Raw genomic sequence first — 25,754 nt, 5'->3', positions numbered from 1 at the left:
AGCATATCTTGAGTACTGATTTACTCGTCCGTCCATCCGTCGAGGATGGAAAGTCATCTTGAACTTTAGCCGTGCCCAAAGTCGATGCACTCCCAGAAGTGTGATGTGAACCTACTGTCTCTGTCTGAAATAATGGTCCGTGGGACTCCATGTAGTCTGACGATCTCCTTGAGATACAACTGAGCTAGCTGCTCCATGGAGTAGGATATCCTGATAGCTAAGAAGTGGGCTGATTTAGTCAATCTGTCGACTATTACCCAGATGGTATCAAAACCATTTGTGGTTCTGGGTAATCCCACTATGAAATCCATAGAAATATCCTCCCACTTCCATTCTGGGATCTAGATAGGCTGCAGAACTCCTCCTGATTTCTGATGTTCTGCCTTGACCCTCTGACAGGTCAAACAGGTGCTGACATATCTAGCGATGTCTCTCTTCATCTCAGACCACCAAAAACGTTTCTTCAGGTCCTGATACATTTTGGTAGAGCCAGGATGCATCGCATAGGGAGTCCTATGAGCCTCATCTAGAATCTTTCTTTATAGTTCCTCCTGATCGGGAACACATAATCTGTCGCCAAAATACAGCACCCCGCTAGCGGACACTCTAAACTCTCCACCTTCTGATTCTGCTAGCCCTTGCTTAATTTTCTGAATTTCAGGATCCTGCTCCTGAGCTGTCTGGATGTCACCAAGCAAGGTAGACTCTAACGTCATAGTAGAGAGCTGTCCGACTATGAGTTCAAGACCGAAGTCTGTGATCTCCTTCTGTAGGGGCGGTGACATGGCCACTAACGATAATAAGGTAGCGCTGGACTTTCTGCTAAGTGCGTCTGCTACCTTATTTGCTTTCCCTGGGTGGTAGAGGATGTCTATATCGTAGTCTTTGACCAGCTCTAGCCACCTGCGCTGTCGCATATTCAGATCCTTCTGAGTGAAGAAGTACTTCAAACTCTGATGATCTGTATACACTCTGCATTGAGCTCCATACAAGTAATGTCTCCAAATTTTGAGGGCGAACACCACTGCTGCAAGCTCAAGATCGTGAGTAGGGTAGTTCTTCTCATAATCTTTGAGTTGTCTGGAGGCATAGGCGATCACCTTGCCGTCTTGCATCAGTACTGCTCCTAGTCCCAATTTAGAGGCGTCACTATATATATCAAAGCTGTCCGTATTTTCTGGCAGTATCAGAATGGGTGCACTGGTCAATCTCCTCTTGAGCTCACTGAAGCTGTTCTCGCAGTCCTCTGTCCACTGAAATTTCTTGTTTTTTCCTGGTAAGAGCTGTCAGTGGGGTGGCTATCCTGGAAAAGTCCTCTACGAATTTCCTGTAATAACCTGTTAATCCCAAAAAGCTTCTGATCTCACTAGCGTTCTTGGGTCTCTTCCAGTTGCTCACAGCTTCTATTTTGCTGGGGTCTACCATGATACCATCCTTGGAGATGACGTGACCCAGGAAGAACACCTGATCTAACCAAAATTCACATTTCATGAATTTGGCGTATAGCTGGTTCTGCTGAAGGGTCTGCAACACTATACCCAGGTGCTCTGCGTGTTCTTCCTGAGTTCCTGAATAGATAAGAATGTCATCAATGAATACGATGACAAACTTATCTAAGTACTCCCTAAATACTCTGTTCATAAGGTCCATGAAAGTAGCTGGAGCATTTGTCACCCCGAAGGGCATGACTACGAACTCGTAGTGTCCGTATCTGGTCCTGAATGCTGTCTTGGGTATATCCCCTTCTTTGACTGATCTGAGATCTATCTTAGAGAACACCGCTCCCTTCAATTGATCAAACAGTCGCCTATTCGGGAAGAGGATACCTTGATCGTAACTTGATTCAAAGACGTAGTCTATACATAGGCGCATGCTCCGTCCTTCTTCTTCACGAACAATACAGCGCCCCATGGTGAGTGACTAGGGCGTATGAAGTCTAGCAGCTCCTGTGGTTGCTCATGAAGTTCCTTCAGCTCGGCGATGTGGCGCTTTGGAGATAGGATTTGTACCGAATGAGCTCTATCTCAAATTCGATCTCCCTGTCTGGCGCAACTCTTCTGGATAGTCACATACGACTCGGACCTCTACTGGTCCTGGTACCGACTATGTGTGCTAAGAACCCCGTACATCCCGATCCATCAACCTCTGTGCCTTCATAGCTGAGAGAAACTTCTTGGCTTTTCTCCTAGGTTCTCCGACAAATTCGAATCCGCTTCGGGTTGGAATATGACTTTCTTTTTGGCACTCGATGGAAGCACCGTATCGATTAAGAAGTCCATTCCAAAATGACATCGTAGTTAGTCATATTTAGCACGATCGGATCACAAAAGAGTTCTCTCATCGCTATAATGACCGGCACCGCCGAGCCTGTGGATGCCATAATTCTCCCGGCGTGTCGTGACCACTCTGAGTACCTCCGAGGTATTGCTAACTTCGCAAATGCCACGATATATATGAATGGGTTGCCCAGATGTCGAATAAGGCGGTTGCTATTTGTCAAAATATTAATCGACTGTAACAAGCGCCGAGGCATTTGCTACGTCCTCTCTGGTGAGTGAGTAGATCCTCGCATTGGTCATAGCTGGAGGGGCTTATAATCTGCCCTGGCTGATGTGTGGACCATCTAAAGCGGCCTGCATCTGATGTAACTGAGCTGGCTGGCCTCCATACTGAATCGGTTGTGGCTAAGGAAGACTGGTCTTGTTTGGGCACTGCTTAGCCATGTGCCCTTCTTGTCCACATTCAAAGCATCCTCGTGTGCCCTTACGACAAACTCCAGGATGGAATTTCCCACAAGTAGCACACTTTGGATAACTGGGCTGCTTGCTGGCTGGTCCTCCTTTTGGGTAACTCCCTGGTTTGCGCTTGTTGCCGGAGTTCCCTTTCCAGTTAGAGTCGTGGGAGCTATGGCCCTGGTGTTTCTGAGTACCTGAGCCTCCTTGGCCCTTAATCTCTGAGAAGACTTGCTTCTGCTGTTTGATGTTGTTCTGGTAGTGTTCTGTGGTCAGAGCACTACTAACCAGCTCTTCAGTGGTTTGCGGCCTGTGGATGCCGCCAGCCACGTTCACTGCTATTTCCGGCCTCAGCATCTTGAGCATCAACCGGACTCGTTCTCTCTCTGTGCTAACTAGTTCTGGGCATAGACGAGTCAACCTGTTGAATTTCTTCACGGCTTCCTCCACTGACAGGTTGCCCTGACGAAACTCTGTGAACTCGTCGTAGTGGCGGTTCGTAACCCGCATGTGAAAGAATTCCTCAAAGAACTCCTTCTCGAAGTCAGCCCACAACATCTGGTTCACTGGGCGCTTCACTCTGATTCTCTCCCACCACATGCGTGCATCTCCTACTAGGCAGAAGGAGGCGCACTTCACCTTCTCGTGTTCTGGCCAGTCCAGAAGCTCCATCGTGCTCTCCAGTGTTTTGAACCAGGACTGAGCGTCCCATGGTTCACTAGTGCCTGAGAAGTTCTCTGGCTTGACTCTCTGCCACTGGATCCAGATAAGCTTCTCTTCTTGCCTCTGTTGCTGGGGCTACTGGTGCTGTAGGTTGGACTGATGGTACCTCTAAGACTACTGGTGTCGCTATGTTTGGTTCCGGGGTGGCTGTGGGAGTATTCTGCTGGTTAGCCTTTAAGGTGGCTATTTCCTGTTGCTGTTCAGCTAGCTGCTGCTGTAACTGAGCCACCAACGCTGTAAGGTCTGGAGGAGGCACTGAACTTCCTGCCTCATGCTGGGGCTCAGTAGCTAGTGCCCTCTTAGCTGGGCGTCCTCGTGCCATTTCTAAAGACATAGAGGATACCTATGCTTAACACAATCATAATAAGGTAACTACTGTTATCATGTTAAAGCTATCATATACAAGCATGCTATAATTATCCATAGACATGAAAGCAAAACATAATTAAAGTAGAGGTATTCTTACTTAGAAGCTGCAGGTTCAATGCTGATGTGTGTGTAGAATGTATGGAACACTGCTCTGATACCACTCTATAATGACCCGCCTCCTACTGGTTAGGCTGCGAGGCAGATCGCTACGGGATCGCTGTGCTGGACTATTCCCTGACCATCAGTAATCTAGATGCGGAAGCTGGGCTAATTAAAATTTTGCTAAACTATTATATTTCCCTTATCTACAGGTGCTAAGGGGTGTAATCTAAGCCATTCATGTTGTTATTACCTCCCCCCATGGTCAAGGAACTGAATTAAAGGCCTCCCTGAAAATTTCAGGCCTCCCAATCGATCCACTGATCGATTGGTATGATAGAATCGATCCAGTGATCGATCCAGCCTGCTCCTGTAAGGTGAGCTTGGGTTGGATCGATCCAGTGATCGATCAAGCACATTACTGTGCTCGGCCGATAATCTGGATCGATCGGTTGATCGATCCACATTGGCCAATCGATCCAGTGATCGATCCCAAAGCCTTCTGTTCGCGACAGGATTTGCTGGATCGATCGGGTGATCGATCCAAGGCCCTACTGTTCACGTACACGCTTCTCAATCGATCCACCGATCGATCGAGGAGCCTCGGATCGATCAGCTGATCGATCCGAGTTTCTGATTTCGAATCAGAACTCTGATTTCAGCACTTATTCATGCCGAAATCACTTATAGCCATTCCAACTCACATACAAAACATTCTAACATTCTAAAATAGTATTCTATGCATGTTAAGATGCATGATTAACCAATTCATAACCTTTGACAAACTAAGGTGCATAATAACCAAAATACTAAGAGGTTCAAATGCTTGAACAAAGTTTAATAGATCCCTAAGATCTTTTATTCCGAACTCCTGCCCACACACATCTTTGCAGCATTGAACTCCAGCTCCCTTTGCTAGTCCATCTTTCCTTTACCTTTATCTGCAGTATAAGGAAAGTAGAATCTGTAAGCTTAAGGCTTAGTAAGAAACCATCTACCTCACAAAACATGCATACGATGCAAATACGATTTTAAATCATGCTATTTGAAAGGATATGCTAAGTATACTGAATAATCTAAACATGGCATGGCATATAAGCATACAATCATGGCATATCTAAAGCTGAACATGATATCAATGAAGATAACTGAACTGAGCATATAATAAGCTAAACTGTAGCTAAACTGATACTGAATTCAAACTCAACTAACAAGACTAATTTTGAGTTTTGAAAACTAATTCATAATAAGTGAAAATACATAATCATGTTGTTTGGGCCCGGCAACTGTACTTGCTGTGCGCGCATCCCTAACTAGACCCGGGTTTGCAAGTCCCGAATTTAGTAGGGTTAACTAGGTTATCTAAACCTAGGGACGACTGTGGGAGTCCAACCCAATGGATATCTGATCCAGTACAGTGCCACTGAAAATAAAATATTGAATATAGCTAACTGTTTTAACTTGTCGTTTCTAGGTTATCTGAACCTAGAGCTAGGTTGTCTGAATCTAGAGGCGACTATGGGAGCCCACCCATTGGACATCTAGTCTCATAAAAGCTAAAATAAAACTGATCATGCTAATTAACGTGTTCTATGGCATTTAACTAAATGCCCACTGTATCATACGGCTGTGCTAGGCATTTTGTCGAGCATTTGGCGCTCTCTAACTCTCCTCCCGACCAGGGAGACCACCTCTAGGCACCTAGCAGCGTCTAACCCCCTATCTACAGAGGATACACGTGCTCGGCCCATCTAGAGATGCTCACTAATCCCTAAATCTGTAAGAAGAGTTAAAATACACACTATATGCTGACAAAATCCAACAAACTAATCTAATGCATCAAAGAAAACATACGAGAGCTACTTATACTGCAGGTGAGGGGTTTCTTACCTCGTACTCTAGTTTTCTTACAATTCCTTTCGCTAGATTTCCGGTGGAGACGACTTCTCGACGATCTTCTTGCGTCTATGCGTTCCCCTCGCGACGGAGAGCGTCCTCGTGCCGGAGTTATCGCCGGAAGATGTCCTTGGGGCCCTAGGGAGAGAACCCTAGGTCTTCCTTGTGGTTGGCGCCGAGAGAAGGAGAGAAGATGGGGTTGGCGTCGGTGAGGGTTTGGAGAGGGAGAAGTTGCCGAACCAAATAAAAATAACCCAAACCAACTTAAGTTTTTAATTTATTTTAAGTGGGTAACTAGGCCCAACTCAAATATAAATGTAAATGTTTCCCTCCTCTTTCAGCACGGCCCTGCTGGGTTCACCGGTTACTAAGGCTAACTAAAGGTTTAGCAGCCCTTTTTATTCTTCTAATTATTTTTGCTACTTCCGCTACTCGAAAAATTCCGGAAAAATATTTAAAAATTCCAGAAAAATCGTAGAATAATTCTAATGCAAGTTTGAGAATTTCGGGCGTTACACTTCTAAACAGTCCACCGTAAATACTTTTTAATTTAGCCTAACGGTCGATAAAAAATTTTCATAGGATCGCATCCATCGCCCAAAATTCTATATTATATGATTCATAATTTTTTCTTTCCTTCCCCAACTTTATTTCTTCTTGCAAACATGCCTCAAGTGTAAAAAAAGGGTAAATCGACACTAATGTTGCCGCTACTTAGCCCATTCTGTTGTCCAGCCCTTGTATGAGTACCTTAGGTCTAGGGTTTTGTTTGACTGAGCAATTGTCCAAAATGAGCTCCTTGCCAATTCATCTGATTGCCCCATCAACCTCCCGATTGCGCTTTGAGGGTAGTCAAGTGTGGGCTCCGTTTTCTGACCACTTGGATCTCTACCCTTCCCTCTTCAACATTTATTTATTCAATTGATAAATTTTTATCATATTAAAATTGATTAGGTTCAATATAATAAGATCATTAAAATATGTAAATAAATACTTAATTCATATGGACTTTAATACAATGTTTTAATTTTGTAAATGATATTTATATAAAAAAAATTAAAGATTTGATCATATTAATAAAACAATTTTTAACATTAGGAAATACTACATTTATTAATTAATTAACTATAAAATTTACAAAAAAGAATAATTTTCTGCTTTTTATCCTCAAAAATATTAATTGCAAGAAGCTAATCAATTTTTTTTTAAAAAATAATAATTTTAAATTAATAGTTGAGATTTAGTATTTATCAAAAATGATATTTAGCTATATTTAAATTTATTTAGATTTTTTATTTTCTAGTTTTAATATGATTTATTAAATATATGACATGTTTAAATTGTATCTTATTTTTATTAATAATGAATAGATATTTTCAATCAATTCAATCTTCAATTGCTTTTTGGATAAGATTTTCTAAGAAAATAAGAACATATCAAAATTCAACATTATCTTTATATTGATCAAGCCCTTAGACTGCTGCTTCCTTGTATCCCTATCTTATTGCTCACAACGACTCCTTCTCCCACCTCTATCCACCATCAATATTAATAAATTTATCACAATTCTTCCCTATGCTCGTTCAATTCCACACTTTCTAATAGATCCTTTTTTTTTTCCCTCTACAACCGTTTCTTATCTTCTGATCTGAGTCTGATCACATACCTTCCAATGGCGTGTGAGCGTCCCTTACTGTCTGGAAGAGTTCAGCAACCAAAGCTGACAAGGGAGAATGATGCCAGCGGGGACTACAAGGTTCTGAAGCAAGTCGCCCAAGACATACGAGCGATATTGATCAAGGTATACAATCACGAAGGGTTACTCAACCAACTTGTCAAAAATCAACCACCACCAAAAGCTCAGATGGGTAAGATTCACAATTGATTGTTTAACTTGTCCATCTCCATTGAAATCTAAGAAGTATTCATGGAAAGAGAAGTCACATGCTCAATAAATGTTGCGTAAACTAAAATTTCTAAGTTTTGGTTCTATTTTTGTTTATCTACGTTAATACTTTTGAGAGAGTAAACTTATTTTTAATTTTTTTTGACATACCATTAAATTAATATTTATACATATTTAAAATTATCTAGATTTTTGTTCATATTATTATTTTGGTATTATTATTTAATAAAATTTATTAAATTTATGATCTTCCCAACAACACTTTCTAAAATTTTATTAGTAGTTAATAATAATTTTCTGTTAATTTAATTCTTAATTTCTTCTATGAAAAAAATCCAACAACAATAACAATATGTTTAGTATATATATATATATATATATATATATATATATATATATATATATATATATATATATATATATATATATATATATATATATATATATCAATAAAATAAAATTATAATGCATTATTTTTATTTTGTGTTATCCAGATGAAGTGTCTATGCCACGCTAGGTATCATCGTTATGATACTCCGATTAGTTGTCCTTGCCTTGTGCATGATTGAAGTGTTTGGTAAGGCAGATTACTGGAGAATCTACGCACCCATTTCACTACAAAAAATAAAGTATTTTGGGATAAAATTGGAGATGAATTTTAAAAAAAAATTCGTTGCAAAAATTTTTGGGAGAAAATTTGGGACGAAAATTTTTTCGTCCCAAAATGGTTGATGCCAACTTTTGGAACGAATTATGGATTGTTGCAAATTTGGGAACTAATTTAGGGACGAATTTGGCGACGAATAAAATTTTCGTCCCAAAATTCGTTGCAAAAAAGTATACAAATTTGCAACGAAAATTATTTTTGTTGCAAACTTAGGAACGAATTTGGGGATGAATTCACATAAAATTTCTGCCAAATTTGTCTCTATTTTTGCAACAAATTTGGGGACGAATTCGGTGACAAATTATATTTTGTTGCCAAGTTTGTCCCTAGTATTGCAACGAATTTGGGGACAAATTCGGTGACAAAATTTTTTTTGTTGCCATTTTTGTTCCTAAATTTGCAACGAATAATAAATTTGTTGCAAAACTGGCAACGAATTTGGCAACAAAAACTTGCCAAATTCTTTGATAATCATAAGATAAATTTTCGTCCCAGAATTCGTCCCAAATTTGGGACGAATTTTGGGACGAATTTTATTGATTCGTCCCATAATTCGTCCCAGAATCTGGGACGAATTTTGGAACGAATCCACAAAATTCATCCCAGAATTCGTCCCATAATCTGGGACGAATTTTGGGGCGAAATTTTTTTTGTCCCAAATTACAATAGAATTGGGACAAATCGTTTTCGTTGTCAAATTCGTCCCTATATCAAAATTTTTTTTCCAGCTTCAAATTATTTCTGCAATACAATCCAAATACATAAAAAACCAAATTCAAATAACAAATAATATGCATTCAACACATCCTAATTTAACATTCAACACATCCTACTAATTTAACATTCAACACATCAACTCATAATTCAAGAATTTGGAAACAAAACAATGTTTACAAGATCCATCTTGTTCAAGCTGCTAGAAAATATGATACAAAGTTCAACAACCTAATGTTTTATAAGTCCATCATCCATCCAACAACACCAAGAATACATATAGTCATCTCCATGTGCCACAAAATCTTTAATCCTTATCAAATCTCCTTTGCCTACATAATAACAAACAAATAAACAAGATCATGTGTAACAAGAAAGATTGTAAATATTATACGATATGGCCATGTAAAAAGAATAATTAGAAACAAAACATAAATGTGAAATTCCTTAAACATTCTAATAAAAGCCCTAATTCTAATAAAAGTCATATTTACCAATGATATGAATCATCCATGTCATAGCAACGGTAAATAAAATTATAAGAATTATTTTGAAGCTAAGTACATGTATCGTAACTATGATACAACCTAATATAATTGGCACATCATATAGAGAGAATGAGAGAGATCTTGTGAAGTATGGTATTAGGGTTCAAATTTTCTCACTTAATTAACTTTATTTTTCATTTTAATTTACTAAATTTATAGTTTTGTCTTTGGTTGGTATTTAATGTAAACTAAAGGATGTTTAAAATAATTGTTCCTTTCATTGTGTTAACTAGTTGACAATTTCATATGAATAACTTTAGCACATTTTTAACAACTCTTTGCAAAATATTAAGGTAGGAGCATGCATCGTTATCTAGTAAAGAACTTTAGAATAGTGTGATGTAATTCTAGATGAAATATAGAACTTTTATGTATCTATATAGTTTTGAGACTGTACATAGATCAAATTCAGAAATTTTATGCATCATTATTGATCCGGCGATAAGAACAGTGCCCCCCCCCCCCCATCGAGGGAAGTCAACGCCACGTGGAGGTCAAAAGGTTGACAGGCCAACCGGCCGAACGGAGTAAGCGACGACCCTGCGCAGAGTTGGGTTTCCGACGTTCCAAGTAAACAAGTTCGTTGAGCCGAGTGGTCGGGGCCGACCGCTCGGCTGAAGTATAAAGTAGCCATGCTGAGGTTTCATCTAAGCACCCGAGCACCCGATTTGGAAGCTCCCGAACGGGTCCAGATAAACGTCCGGTCGGACGCAACAGGAGAGCCGAGCGGTCGGACGCTCGGTATGTAGGAACAGAAAAGACAAAGGGACGAGAGAAACAACCTCTGACAGCAGGCATGACTAGTGATCAGGCCATACTTCGGACCTGACAGAAAGTTCCATTGTCCCATCAGAAAGGTGCTCAGACTGTGCAGTATGGTGTCAGGCAAGGCTTTCTGACAAGCCCATGCCGAGGTATGGTGGGAGGACATGTATTCACCTCGGTGTGCGTGCTTGAGCTCCTCCACAGCCTTATATAAAGGGCCTTCATTCTTCATCGGAGGTACACTTTGAACACATTCACGCATACACAGCCTTTGGAGCTACCTCTTCCACTATTCGCTTGCCTGACTTGAGCGTTGGAGGGTCATCGCCGGGAACCCCCTCCCGTCCCGACTTCTGTGCAGGTTCGCCGGAGCTTCGTGCCTCCAGTCGAAGATCCACGTCAGCAGTAGGATAGCGCCCGTGTCCAGCGTCCGTTGACTCTGCATTCGGACAGGATCAATTTGGCGCCGTCTGTGGGAACGCTCCTGCATCCGAACGGAAACCATGGACGAGGCTGGACGACAACACACGGTGACGCTTTCGAAGGAGGAACTCAATGCTCTGATCGAAATAAGGGCAGCGAAGCTTGTGGAGAAGAAACAAAAAGCAGCAGCCGAGCGGACTGAACAGCAAGCCACGTCCGCATCTGGTGGCCGAGCGGAAGTACTTCCGGACACGGTACAATTTCATCGAGCTCTCTTCCGCACTCCCCCTGAAGCCGCTGTAGCCCGTCGAGAAAGAGGCTCTTCGTCAGAAGAAGTGCCAATGCGAGATAACAGAAAAGGGAAAGCTCCCCGAGTGGACGCATCGCCTGAGAGGATTAATCGCCAATTCTCAGAGGCTATTTTAAGAGACCCCCTGTCCAGGCACTATGCGCCTCCGACGATCGACGAGTACAATGGGACTATCGACCCGGATGATCACCTGGGTAAGTTCGATAACACAGCCACTCTCCATCAATACACAGATGGAGTAAAATGCCGAGTCTTTCTCACCACTCTCTCGGGGTCGGCTCAACGGTGGTTTCGGAGGCTGCCGGACGGATCCATCACAAATTTCAAGGACTTTCGAACGGCCTTCCTTCATCATTTTGCGAGCAGTCGACGCTACCAGAAAAGCAGCGTGAGTCTGTTCGCCATTAAACAAGAGACAAGAGAACCGCTCAGGGCTTACATCCAGCGGTTCAATCAGGTGGCCATGGATATCCCTACAGCCACCTCGGAGACAATGATGAACGCCTTCACGCAAGGCCTCCTAGATGGTGAGTTCTTCCGATCACTTATTCGGAAGCCGCCTCGGGATTACGATCATATGCTGCACCGAGCCAACGAGTACATTAACGTAGAGGAAGCCCAAGCGGCCCGAAAGAAGGAAACACCAGCCGAACGGGCTATACCTGCCGAGCGGAAGCCTCACACCACCTGTCAACCGCCCAGAGGGCCGAGGGCCGAGGCCATCCGTTCCCCTCACGCCAGGACTCACGTACAGGAAGTAGCTGCCACCCGGCCCAAGCCAAAGAAGAGGTGGACCCCTATGTTCTGCTCCTTCCACCGGACGGACACGCACAACACAAGGGATTGTCGAAGTCTCCCCTTCGTGGCTCATCCCGTGCCCCGAAACAGCGACCGCCGGTCTCCCTCGGTCGACAGGAGACAAAGAGCTAATGAAGCCGATCGGACGCGAGCCGATAGGAGACAGCAACAGACTCCTGATAGGCACTGTTCTCCAAGGCAGGAGAGTCGCCGATCGTCCAGAGAACGGTCTCGACCGTCCGCTCGGGAAGAGGAAAATCGAAGCAATACTTCCCGAGGCGAAATCAATGTTATTGCTGGCGGGCCGACCGGAGGAGACTCCAACAGAGCAAGAAAGGCGAGCGTCCGACAACTCCAGATCCATGCGGTCGGTTGCAGCCAGGAAAGAGCAAGTGGACCCGAGATCAGTTTTGGGCCCAAGGACTTGGAAGGAGTTGACGTACCCCACGACGATGCTCTGCTCATCAAAGCGGTAATAGCCAATTACACTATTCACCGCGTATTTGTTGACACAGGGAGCTCGGTCAACATCCTATTTAAGAAGGCGTTCGATCAGCTGCAAATTGATCGAGCCGAGCTGCTACCCATGACCACTCCGCTCTACGGGTTTACGGGTAATGAAGTTCAGCCGGTCGGACAGATCCGGCTTGCTATCTCGCTGGGAGAGGAGCCGCTCAAGAGGACAAGAACAGCAAACTTCGTGGTAGTCGACTCCCCCTCGTCCTACAATGTAATCTTGGGACGACCAGCGCTTAGTGAATTCCGCGCCGTCGTCTCAACCTTCCATCAGAAGATCAAGTTCCCCGTGGAGGACAAAGTAGGAGAAGTCCGGGGAGATCAGTTAGCAGCTCGGCGATGCTACATCGAGATGGTCCGAGCAGAAGCCAATTCCGCTCGGAAGGCGCCCCGGATCGAGGTAAACGCCATCACTGAAAAGCCACCCTCTTTAATTTATGAAGAAAAAGAGGAAGTGCAGATCCACCCTACCCGACCGGAGGCCACAACCTTTGTTGCGTCCGATCTGGAGGAAAAATAGAAAGAAGAGCTGATCCAATGCCTCCGAAGAAATCATGATGTCTTCGTCTGGTCGAAGCATGAGCTGCCCGGAATTTCACCCAATATAGCGCAGCATGAGCTACATGTCCGACCGGACGCTCGGCCAGAAAAACAAAGAAAAAGAGATTTTAGTGCCGAGCAGAACATCATCATCCGGGCGGAAGTAGAGAAGCTTCTGGAGGCCGGCCATATACGCGAGGTTCAGTTCCCGAGCTGGCTGGCGAATGTGGTGTTGGTCTCCAAGCCAGGCAACAGATGGAGAGTGTGTATAGATTTTCGGGATCTCAACAAAGCTTGCCCGAAAGATTTTTATCCCCTGCCCCGAATAGATCAGCTGGTGGACTCTACGGCCGGCTACAAATTAATCTGTATGCTCGATGCCTACCAGGGCTACCACCAAGTGCCGCTCGCCCATGAAGATCAAGAAAAAGTCAGCTTTGTGACAGCCGACGACACTTATTGCTACAATGTGATGCCATTCGGGTTGAAGAATGCAGGGGCCACATATCAGCGCTTGATGAATAAGGTATTCAGAGAGCAGATCGGACGGAACCTAGAAGTTTATGTGGACGACATTCTTATTAAGTCCGTCCGAGCGGCCGATCTTTTCAAGGACATGGAAGAAACCTTCCGAACGTTGCGCAAATATGGAGTCAAGCTGAATCCCCAGAAATGCCTGTTCGGAGCAAAAGGAGGGTGTTTTCTGGGGTACATAGTGACCGAGCGGGGAATCGAAGCAAATCCCAGCAAGGTGAAGGCACTACAGGATATGTCGCCCCCTAGAAATACAAGGGAAGTGTAGCGTTTAACCGGACGGATAGTCGCTCTGTCCAGATTCATCTCCAAAACCGCTGATCGGAGCCTTCCTTTTTTCAAGATTTTACGCAAGGCTACAAAATTTTGCTGGGACGAAGAATGCGACCGGGCGTTTGAAGAGTTGAAGGCTTATCTGAGCTCTCTCCCGGTATTAGCCAAGCCGACTGCGGGTGAGCCGCTTCATATGTACTTGTCTTCAACCGAGTATGCAATCGGCTCAGCTTTAGTGAGGTCGAGCGGGGAAGAGCCTGTATATTTCCTTAGCCACATTTTAAAAGATGCTGAATCTCGCTACACTGGGCTCGAGAAGCTAGCCTTTGCTCTGGTACTCGCCGCTCGGCGACTTCGCCCTTATTTTCTGGCGCATACCATCATTGTCAAGACCAATAGCCCGCTCGGCCGTGTTCTACTAAATCCAGAGGCATCCGGACGGCTCATCAAATGGACGACTGAGTTGAGTGAATTTGATATTCAATATCAGCCCCGCTCGGCAATCAAAGCACAGTCGTTGGCGGATTTCGTGACTGAAGTTCAGAATTCAGAGCCGGAAGCAATGTGGAGAATATTTGTGGACGGATCATCCACTCGGCTCGGAAGCGGAATTGGAATACTGTTGCTCTCCCCTCAAGAAGAAAAGATGCATTTATCCGTCCGGCTGGATTATAAAGCTACCAACAATGAGGCGGAGTATGAGGCCCTCATAGCCGGCTTGCAGGCCACCCGGCATGTGGGCGCCGGACGGGTAACACTCCACTCAGATTCGCAGTTGGCCGCTCAGCAGCTCTCTGGTACCTTCGAGATCAATAGCGCTCGGCTCAAGCTCTACGCTGAAGCCTTCGAGAAGCTCAAAGCAGACTTTAGAGAAGTTATTGTTCAGAAGATACCCAGAACAGAAAATCAAGCGGCCGATGAGTTAGCCAAGCTCGCGAGCTCAATAACACCGGTCGCCGTCCAGCAGCCGATTGAAAAAATACTGTTGGTTGCACACGTCGACCGAATGGAAGGCCTCACCTATCCAAGCGACTGGCAGACACCCATCATAGAGTTCCTCCGATCGGGGGCCATACCTTCGAATGAGTATGAAACCCAACTGCTAAGGAGGAGAGCCGGTCGGTTCACACTCATCGGTGATCAGCTTTACAAAAAAGCTTTCTCACGCCCGTTGTTGAAATGCGTGAGCTCGGAGGACTCGGCTTACATTCTCCAAGAAGTACATCAAGGATCGTGTGGGGGGCATCCGGGCGGACGTTCGTTAGCCAAGAAGATCCTCTTGGCGGGGTACTTTTGGCCAACCTTACAAGCAGACACCGCTCAGACAGTATCTACATACCTTTCGTGCCAGAAGTATCACAACTTCTCCCACCGACCGGTAGAAGAGATGAAGGCATCAACCATTTCATGTCCGTTCGATCAATGGGGAATGAATATTGTTGGTCCATTTCTGATGGCGACCGGGCAGAGGAAATTTTTGCTAGTAGCGGTCGACTATTTTTCAAAGTGGGTGGAGGCCGAGCCGCTGGCAAAAATCACCGAACAGATGGTCAAAAAATTCATCTGGCAACACATCATCTGTCGGTTCGGCATCCCTCGCCGACTGGTTTCCGACAATGGGCGGCAGTTCACAGGCAAGATGCTGGAGGATTGGTGCAAAAGCTACGGCATCGAGCAACACTTCACGTCCGTGGCTTATCCCCAAAGCAATGGTCAAGCCGAAGTAGCCAATCGGGAAATTATTCGCATTCTGCGCGCTCGGCTCGATCATTTGGGAGGAAGTTGGCCGGAGGAAGTGCCGGGCGCCTAATGGGCCATCCGAACAACTCCGAAGGAAGGGACGGGCGTCACACCGTTCCATTTGGTGTATGGCGGCGAGGCGGTTATTCCGGTGGAAGTCGGTGTTGAGTCCGTCCGGATCCAGAGCTATGATGATGATAACACCGAACGGAGGAACATGGAGCTAGATCTAGTTGACGAGGAGCGAGCCAAGGCGTCCGTCCGGCTTATGGCGTACCGGCAGCGGATGAAGCAAAATTACAACAGGCGCGTTATGCCCCGATCATTTCAAGTCGGCGACCTTGTCTGGAAGAAAGTCAAGCCGATCGGCGACGTCGGCAAGTTAGAAGCTTCTTGGGCAGGCCCCTTTAAGGTTATTGAAAAGCTCCGCTCGGGCGCGTATTATTTGGAAGATGAAAACGGGCGGCAGCTGGATCGACCGTGGAGTGCAAATCATCTCCAACCTTACCGGGCAGGGTGAAAGGTGCATCAATATAATGTGTGTTGTACATTTTTCATTTGGCTGTATATTTGGAATGTAGGAAGCAAAATGGTTAAAACGCAATTGGCATTATCTGCCGAGCGGCCTAGCTCCATGATGTATAATATTCGAGGCATCAACTCGATAACGAAGGCCCCGCACCGTTCGGCCGGAGGTATAATAGCCGAGCCCAAGGCTCGATAACGAAGGCCCCGAGCCGTTCGGCCAGAGGTATAATAGCCAAGCCCAAGGCTCGATAACGAAGGCCCCGAGCCGTTCGGCCGGAGGTATAATAGCCGAGCCCAAGGCTCGATAACGAAGGCCCCGCGCCGTTCGGCCGGAGGTATAATAGCCGAGCCCAAGGCTCGATAACGAAGGCCCCCGCGCCGTTAGGCCGGAGGTATAATAGCCGAGCCCAAGGCTCGATAACGAAGGCCTCGCGCGGTTCGGCCGGAGGTATAATAGCCGAGCCCAAGGCTCGATAACGAAGGCCCCGTGCCGTTCGGCCGGAGGTATAATAGCCGAGCCCAAGGCTCGATAACGAAGGCCCCGCGCTATTCGGCCAGAGGTATAATAGTCGAGCCCAAGGCTCGATAACGAAGGCCCCGTGCCGCTCGGCCGGAGGTAAATATCGAGAGACGGATCGGCGTCTATAAACCCTCCGATCGGAAGATCGACGAGCACCGTCGTTAAATATCGAGAGACGGATCGGCGTCTATAAACCCTCCGATCGGAAGACCGACGAGCTCCGTCGTTAAATATCGAGAGACGGATCGGCGTCTATAAACCCTCCGATCGGAAGACCGACGAGCACCGTCATTAAATATCGAGAGACGGATCGGCGTCTATAAACCCTCCGATCGGAAGACCGACGAGCTCCGTCGTTAAATATCGAGAGACGGATCGGCGTCTATAAACCCTCCGATCGGAAGACCGACGAGCACCGTCGTTAAATATCGAGAGACGGATCGACGTTTATAAACCCTCCGATCGGAAGACCGACGAGCACCGTCGTTAAATATCGAGAGACGGATCGGCGTCTATAAACCCTCCGATCGGAAGACCGACGAGCTCGCTTATCAAAAATGTGCGGAAAACCCCTTTGGGAGTAAGGCTCAAAGCAAAGGTTGGTCAGTAGAAGTTAAAGAGTTATTAGCATGCAAACGCCGAGCGGCCTCGTTAGACCTCTGAGCGGCGGCTCAGTCAGATGATGAAAGACATTAAAGATAATCAACTTGTCTGGCGGTGCGTAATGCCGAATGGAAGGGTTTTAAAGAACACTTCAGTCGTGACGAAAGAAAAATTTCTTGCCAAAACAGAAGGAACAGAAAAGATTATCTATTATGCACTGGGCAAACCAAAAAAGTTACAACAAAAATAAGTTCGGCCGAACGGTTGGAACACAAAAAGAAAATGAGTTGATTATGCGTCAAAGTCAAAAAGATTGTCTGGGATAGCGCCCATCACGTTCGCGAGGTCCTCGGGGGGGGGATGGCCAGCTCGGCGGGCAGGTGGCCCTTGGTCTTCAGGTAATCCACCGCCGCCTTGATCGCCTCTTCGAAAGTGAGGGATATCTTGTCGGTAAACTTCTCTCCGAAATCTTCCGAGCGGAGATACGCCTTCCTCACTTCGTCAGAACGAGCCGACTCCCCCTCTTGGTATTCTTTGAGCGCGGCGTGGGCAGCATCGCTGGTGGCTTGGAGATCCTTCAAGTCTCCATCAAACCTTTGAAGATCGGCCCAGCGGCTCTCCTTCTCGGTGGCCAACAGGGCGTCCAGGTCTTTGATACGTTGCTCCAGCCCTCTGATCTCCACCTTCATTCGGTCCATGTCATCAACGGCCTGGCGCTTCCGGGTGGTCGCTGTCTTGATCTCCTTATCTCGTTGCTTGATCATCGCCTCAAGCCGGACGACCTTGCTCGCCAGATCGGAAGCCCTTTTCCGTTCGGCTTCCAGTAATTTTTTGGCCTTCTCCACAGCGGCCGTTGATTGTCGGCTGTCTCCCGCGGCCTTGAGCTTTTTTAACTCATCCTCCAGCTCAGCCAACCGATTGCTAATGGCAATATGCTCAACCCAGTTCTGCGAGCAGACATGAACCAGTTAAAAACTTAATTCAAATACACAAGTAAAGAAGAGCATACCCCGGTGGCTTGTTGGAGGTTGCTGTCGCCGAGATGCACAAGAGTCATTGCAGCTATCCGACGCTGAGCGTCCTCCCAAGCTCTTGCAAGATGGCCCGTCAGAGTGATCTGCTGCTCAGGGACCACGGGTCGGTCGGTAGCTGCCATATATTTCTCTGAGGGGAGGCGCAGGACGGTTTTAATTAAATTTGGGCCGGCCGGCTCACCCTGAGAAGCATCAGCCTTACTGGTTGGCCCACCGGTGGATGAGGAAGGAAGCTCGCCCAAACGCCTGATACGGCGTCGAATTCTTGAAGGACTGGACGGCGGCACCTCATGGCTTGCCCTCGGAGAGCCCTGTGGGGTCGGGGTACCCTCCGGGGAGATCGTCTCGGACAACACCGGAGCATCCGCGCCCCGCTCGGGCTGTGGCTCGTCAACAGAAATTGAAGCAGATACGGGTTCTGGTCGTCTCCGCTTCCGAGTGAGTAGCGGAGCATCATCGGCCGAGCGGCCCTCCACCGCGACTTGGGTGGAAGGTTCTGTGTCGCCCGCAACCCCGTAGTGAGAGGCAGCAGCTGCTGCAGCTTCAGGGACCTCCTGAGTCCCCTCACTTGCTTCGCCGGTCGGAATGAGTCCCCGCTCGGCGACCTCCTTATTCTTCACCGCTTCAATCTGAGCGGCTTTCAGCTTGAGTTTTTCTGTCGCCTTGGTGCGCCACATGACTTCAACTGCAGAAGCAAAAAATAAATCAGTTAGAACAAAACAAATGGGAAGACAAGGGAACTTACTCATGCTGCAGGGCAGATCGGCTGGGGTAGAAGATAAGCCGAATATGTGCATTACTCCCGGGAGGAGCAGCTTGTCAATGTGATAACGTTGACCCACCAGCCGTTCGGCTGCATGAAGGTAGGCCGCGTCGCCTCTAAATTTGCCGAGCTTCGGCTGCGCTGGCATCGCCGTCTGCCACTTGGTACGAAAATTTGGCAGCTCGGGAAAACGTACATAGAAGAATTGCTCCTTCCAATGTTTGTTGGAGCTCGGCATGCTATCGAAGAGGACGAAACCTATCCTAGATTGAAAGACAAAAGTTCCCCACTCAACCTGCTTGGGATAGTAGAAGTAGTGGAAAATTTTTGGGTCCAGGGGGATGCCGTTCAGCTTGAATAAGATTATCACTCCGCTCAGCAGCCTAATGGAGTTGGGAACTACCTGGCCGAGCGGAATGCGAAAATAATTACAGACTTGTAAGAAAAATTTGTGGGGTGGAAAACGCAGTCCGGCCAGAAATTGGTCTCGGAAGAATAGAACGGTGCCGGGCGGCAGTTCATGAGGCCGATCGGCCGGTGTGGCTAACACTATTTCATGGTCGGTCGGCAGATCATAGGTCCGAGTGAGGCGCATGGCGTCCTCCTCGTCGAACAGGCTCTCCATGGTCGAATACCAGAGACCCGGAGCACTGCCGGTCAACTGCGAGGTACTAGTCATGATCGAAAGACAAGAATGCGGGACCAAAAAGGAAGGTTCAAGCAAGGATTGGATGGAAACCGGCTGAAGGAAGCAATAAACAGAAAGAAGAAAGCGTTAGGAGCGAGAAAAATGGTCTTACAAACAAAGAAGATGATCAACGGGGGCCTGGAGGTTGCTGGAAAACCGGAACGCAGAATCGCCGGAGAAGAAAGCGAGCAGAGGGGTGCCGGAGGAAGATGAAGCAACAATGCGGCAGAAACAGAATCGCGGCCTTTATATCGCCGCCCGGGAGCAACCTACGCCGTCCGATCCAGGTCGTCGATATCGAGGTCGCCATCTAGCCGTTCATTTCAAACGGCGGCTGTCCCATCGGAAGTGACGCCACCGCCATACTCTGACAAATGCACGATCGCCACGTGTCATAAGGGTACTGGCCGCATTTAATAAGCTCCCCTTACCGGGTGCGGCGCACGTGATGATTAGTAGGGGGGAGCATCGGACATAGAGTCCAAGAGGATACAAGGCACGGACAAGATACCGCCGAACGGACGAGCAACCTTAGGCCTGACCGAGCGGCCTAATGCAGTATCATTGCTCAGTCAGATCGGCAGTCTAGTCAGTCAAACTTTGCCTCCTTCGACTAGACTTGAAGGGGAGGCAAGTGATCCGGCGATAAGAACAGTGGCCCCCCCCCCATCTAGGGAAGTCAACGCCACGTGGAGGTCAAAAGGTTGACAGGCCGACCGGCCGAACGGAGTAAGCGACGACCCTGCGCAGAGTTGGGTTTCCGACGTTCCAAGTAAACAAGTTCGTTGAGCCGAGCGGTCGGGGCCGACCGCTCGGCTGAAGTATAAAGTAGCCATGCTGAGGTTTCATCTAAGCACCCGAGCACCCGATTTGGAAGCTCCCGAACAGGTCCAAATAAGCGTCCGGTCGGACGCAACAGGAGAGTTGAGCGGTCGGACGCTCGGTATGTAGGAACAGAAAAGACAAAGGGACGAGGGAAACAGCCTCTGACAGCAGGCATGACTAGTGATCAGGCCATACTTCGGACCTGACAGAAAGTTCCATTGTCCCATCAGAAAGGTGTTCAGACTGTGCAGCATGGTGTCAGGCAAGGCTTTCTGACAAGTCCATGCCGAGGTATGGTGGGAGGACACGTATTCACCTCGGTGTACGTGCTCGAGCTCCTCCACAGCCCTATATAAAGGGCCTTCATTCTTCATCGGAGGTACACTTTGAACACATTCACGCATACACAGCCTTTGGAGCTACCTCTTCCACTATTCGCTTGCCTGACTTGAGCATCGGAGGGTCATCGCCGGGAACCCCCTCCCGGCCCGACTTCTGTGCAGGTTCGCCGGAGCTTCGTGCCTCCAGTCGAAGATCCACGTCAGCAGTAGGATATTGCCCGTGTCCAGCGTCCGTTGACTCCGCATTCGGACAGGATCAATTATCATTGAAGACAAAATAAGAAAGAGCAGCTTATCAAAAAGAAGGAACACAATTAAACAACTATTTTAAGCTAACTTTAACATAATTATTTAAAGTTAACTTTATATAATTAAACAACTATAACATAATTATTTAAAGCTAACTTTATATATAGATCAGTAAATGCATATTAATGAACTTAGGAATACCGAAAAGAGGTGAACAAATACAGCTGTCTTCAACTACATTGAGATCACATCAAATTGAGACCTGCACAAACAACATTATCAAATCAGGATAAAAATAAAGTCAGAGTATTAGATACTCCATTCATATTGCCTAGTTATGCTTTAATTTTGTTACTGGTACACAACTAAGAATCATATAGATTAATCTACGTCAAAGATAAGTCATCTCATACATTGACACTGGAACAGTGCAAGAAGACAACAGACTTAACCTACAAATGGCAGAGTTGAAAAGTTAAAAAATCATTGATTAATGTGTAAAGCAGTAAACATGAGAAAAAAAATTCATCATACATTATTAAAATCATCAAAAATCATCACCGCCATCATCGTTATCATCGTAGGCATCATCATCGTCATCATTGGGAGGATTCTGACTTTGAGCGGAGCTCAACTGAAAGTGTTGCATGATTAATTCTTGTTGTCGGCGCATATCTCTAATATCTTTCTCCAAATTAGGTCGTTCTAGGTCTCTTTGCACCCTTTCTTGGTCTCTTTACGATATTATTTCCTTCAGATGGCTAACCTCATCAGTCAAGGTATTTATTTGGGTCGTAAGTGCTGATGTGGAGGAAGAAGTTCCAACTAATCTTTGGGTTCTACTCAAGGAACCCATCCCCAATATCCTTCCCCCTTTTGGTCCTCCACTGGCTTCTAACCATAAACTCAAATTATTGCCAACAGACTCCTCAGAGCCCTGACTATCGATACCAGCTTGTGAGCATGTTTGGGATTGCTCGAGTTGATCATATTTTTCCTGTTTTGTAAAACACATACGATATTGATTAGATATAATAGAAACACATATAATATTAAGACAATAATGGTAGGTAACTAATTAAATTAAACCATATATTAAGGTAAAATAAATATTAATTCCAACCTTGACTGCTTTTGCTCTCGCCCCACTCCATGTGTTATCTTTTTTTTTAAAAGTGCGAGTGAAAGTATCAATGAAAGAAGGCTCCTTCCCTGTCTCCTTGGTCTAAAAAAACATTATTTCAAATAATGAAATAATTTGATATATATTAAAAATTTGTGAAAGAGTGAAACAATTACCATTCTCCGTCTATGCTCATCTATGTTAATGGAGGCTCCCGCATATATAGCACTTGAGTCACCAGAATTGTGAGATTGATTCATTCTATTCAGGTCACTCCTTTGTTTACTTTCCTCCGTTGCCCAAAATATAGTGATCCTCTCCCAATTTTCTTCAGTGATGAAGTTTGGCTTTTTTCGCCGACTCTTTGCATGACTTAATACATGTCTAATGTGATCGCCACATTTCTTTTTAAATATTCTTCATATCTCCATTTCGTCATTCGGGTCCCAATTATTTAAGCGCTAAAATAGAAATTTATTTTATTATATAATCATTGTAAAATTGAAGTAAACTCAAGAAAATATACTTTGAACTCGCTCCACCAAAGTTGTTTTGTGGCTGATGGAGTGCTTGAATATGTCAAAGAATCCCCTCCCCAATGGTTGTTCACGATTCTATTTATTTCTCGAACAACTTATACCGGATTTTCAAAGATGCATTAAATTACAAAATAACGATGTTAAATAATTAAGATAGGTCTAACAAATAAAATATTTTATAGTACTTACGAATCACCGATGGGGACTAAAGGAGCTCTATCATTCCTAAACTCAGCAAATGAGTTTCTTGCTGAGTCAGGAGGATCTGAGTGGACAGGTAACTGCTCTGGGTAAGGTACTTGTGGTGGCGAATATGAAACCGGTGCAGAAGGTACATGAGATGGGCCCGGCTGATGAAGGGGTGGCATAGGTACACTGGCAGGGGAATATGATGCCGGTGGAGAAGACACATGGGATGGGCCTGCCTGAGTAGGGGGTGGCATAGGTTCATGGATGTGTCTGGTCCTGTGGTCGCCGTTTACGTCCACCACGTCGAAATATATGCTGGAAATTTCAATAATTTAATAAAGTTAATTACAGATCTGATACATAACAAAGGATAATTAAAAACTTACCATTTTTATGTAAAGATTATGGAAAAGGGTGGAGGGGAAATTTATGAAATGGGACCTCTGATGACCTGTAGGAACAAATACAATGTGTTAACAGATAAAGTAAATCAAATTATAAAAGAGACAGTATATACAATAAAATATGAGAAATTTCTTTAAATAAGCTAACAAAACTTACCCATCATCAAAAAGCAAAGTCATCATTGTCATTATCATCCTCCTCCTCCTCTTCCTCTTCCTCCTCCTCTTCCTCTTCCTCTTCCTCCTCCTCTCCTTCCTCCTCCTCCTCCTCATCATCATCAATTTCACTTCTATCTACGTTGATTACTACACCGTTGGGATCTCGTAAAGTTGGAATAATATATTCTTCAATCTAAAAGGTGTTTGAAACTTCCTCTTGTTGATATGCAATGTTTTCCCAACGTGCCTCAATTTTTTTTCGTGCTTTAGTTTTACAAACAGCCCACCAATCAATCTTATCGCATTTCAAACTCGGATATGAAGAATAGAATACTTGAATTGCTTGTTGTGCCAACACAAATGGTTCATATCTCTTATAAAATCTCTTATGATTTATTTCAACTAAATTATAATGTGGATGAACTTTCATCCCTCTAACAGGGTCAAACCAGCGACACATAAATAATATAACTTGCATTTGTGGTCCTGGGTATTCTACTTCTATAATTTCATCCAACAAACCATAAAAATCATTGCTTGCACCTCCTTCATTGGATGACGATACGCACACCCCACTATTCATGGTATTCTTGCCCATTCCATAGTCTTGAGTATGAAAATTATATCCATTTATGAAATATGCTGACCAAGTGCGTACACATGAATTTGGACCCCATGACAGATGGATTAGCCATTCTTGCTCAAGGTGAGCTTGATTAGCTTGAACCTAAGGTCAAAACACAAATTGTTAAAAGTATGCATATGTATCAACAAAATATAGATTTTTTACTTACATATGATTTGAACCATGCAGCAAATTCTTCTTCACAAAATCGATCGAACTCTTGTGTTGATAATTCAGAATATAAGTTGGTAAATATCCTACTCAAAAAATATATTGTTACACAAAAAATTGAAAAAATTAAAAAATAAAAAATATATATATACTTACTCGTAATATGATGATACTTCTGGACAATTTAGTAAAATATATGTTTGGGCTGCCCGCCATTCTTTACCAGTTAAGTATCTTTGTTTACATGGTCCACTTGGTCGACCAAGGTAGTTAAAAATTGAAAATGAGGTAACATTTGGATCAGTAGGACCCTCATCATTTCTGCCCGCTCTTCGCCTTTTGCATTGAACATGAGGTTCAAAATAATATGATGCAAAAGTGGTGACTTCCTCCACAATGTATGCATTAACAATAGAGGCTTCAACTCGTGCTTTATTTTTCACCTTTTTCTTCAAATGATATAAGAATCTGTTGAAGATATATAAAATTATATTAAATATATATATATAAATGATCCAGGAGTAGAAGTATTTTTTTTTTCATTCAAACAGTCGAATTATACAATTAAGACACTCTACCTTTCAAATGGATACATCCACCGAAAATGGACGAGTCCTCTAACTTTGGCCTCATATGGAAAGTGAATCAAAAGATGCTCCATGGAGTCAAAAAAAGAGGGTGGAAATATCCTTTCCAAATTACACAAAATGATTGGAATATCTCTCTCTAACTTCTCCATGTGTGAACGTCTTAAAACTGTTGAGCAAATATCATGTAGGAAAATACTTAACTCCATAATCGCTCCCCATACAAATTGTGGTAAGAGTTCCTTAAAAGCAATAGGAATCAGTCTTTGCATTATGATATGACAATCATTACTTTTCATACCAATTAACTTCCATTCTTTCATATCGACACATCTTCCAAGATTAGAGACATACCCATCTGGAAATTTCAAAGATTTCAACCATTCACATAGGACACGTCTTTGATCCTTATTTAATGTATAAATTGCCTTTGGCTTTGGTCCTCTACTATTTTCATTGACATCAAGAGTGGGTCTTTTACATATGAGTCGCATATCTTTTCTTTCATTGAGATAGTCTTTTGTTTTTCCGGTGAAATCCATCATAGTATTTATCAGATTATCAAAAACATTCTTCTCAATATGCATTACATCGAGATTATGATGTATCAAATGACTAAACCAATACGGTAAATCCCAAAATATACTTCATTTAGTCCATTTATGTGTACTACCATATTCATATGTTGTACCATATGGTTGTTCAATAACAGAGGGAAAGTGATGCACTCTGTACCAAATATCTTGACCTGTCAATCTCAATGGCGGAAGTGTTCTTTCGATCCTATTTTTAGTGAATTCATCTTAATTCTTTCTGAACTTATGATTTGTTGGTAAGAATTGGCTATGACAAT

Source organism: Zingiber officinale, chromosome 3A (assembly GCF_018446385.1).
Source record: "Zingiber officinale cultivar Zhangliang chromosome 3A, Zo_v1.1, whole genome shotgun sequence".
NCBI classification, from domain to species: Eukaryota; Viridiplantae; Streptophyta; class Magnoliopsida; order Zingiberales; family Zingiberaceae; genus Zingiber; species Zingiber officinale.
The sequence above is the reverse complement of the archived record's forward strand: the minus strand, read 5'-3'. Positions refer to the sequence as shown.